Raw genomic sequence first — 532 nt, 5'->3', positions numbered from 1 at the left:
TGGACAATCTGCTTTTGATGGGCGCAGCTATCAGCCACTACGCTGCCATCTGCCATCCCCTGTACTATGGACTCCTAATGACTCCTTACAGATGTGCACTGCTGCTGGGTGGGTCTTGGGGAGTGGCCCACTCTATCTCTCTTGTCCATGCCCTGTTGCTATCCCAGCTCCCATTCTATGCTAATCAGTAGATTCCCCACTTTTTCTGTGATTTCGGACCACTCTTTAGACTTTGCTGCTCTGATACCCACCTCATTGAGGACCTGATGATGGTTCTGACAGGACTCTTAGGAATCAGCCCTCTTCTCTGCATCATAAGCTCCTATGCCCATATTTTCCTTGTTGTAGCTTGGAGCCCATCAGCACATGGCAAAAAGAAAGCCCTGGCTACATGCAGCTCCCACCTCTCCATGGTCATCCTCTTCTACAGCTCGGTCTTTGCCACCTACCTGAAGTCCCCGTCAGCTTCTCATGCCTCTGGGGAGCTGGGTGCTGCTGTCATGTATGCCCTGGTCACCCCCACTCTCAATCC

General features: G+C 52.1%; 1 pseudogene; it reads left to right on the top strand.

Annotated features, from left to right (window-relative positions):
• Positions 1–524, top strand: part of LOC104982811 — a 1,541-nt pseudogene extending 1,017 nt beyond the window's left edge.
• Positions 525–532: the final 8 nt, after the last annotated feature.

This window comes from Bison bison, unplaced genomic scaffold, assembly GCF_000754665.1.
Source record: "Bison bison bison isolate TAMUID 2011002044 unplaced genomic scaffold, Bison_UMD1.0 scf7180017860602, whole genome shotgun sequence".
Classification (NCBI taxonomy): Eukaryota; Metazoa; Chordata; class Mammalia; order Artiodactyla; family Bovidae; genus Bison; species Bison bison.
The sequence above is the reverse complement of the archived record's forward strand: the minus strand, read 5'-3'. Positions and strand labels throughout refer to the sequence as shown.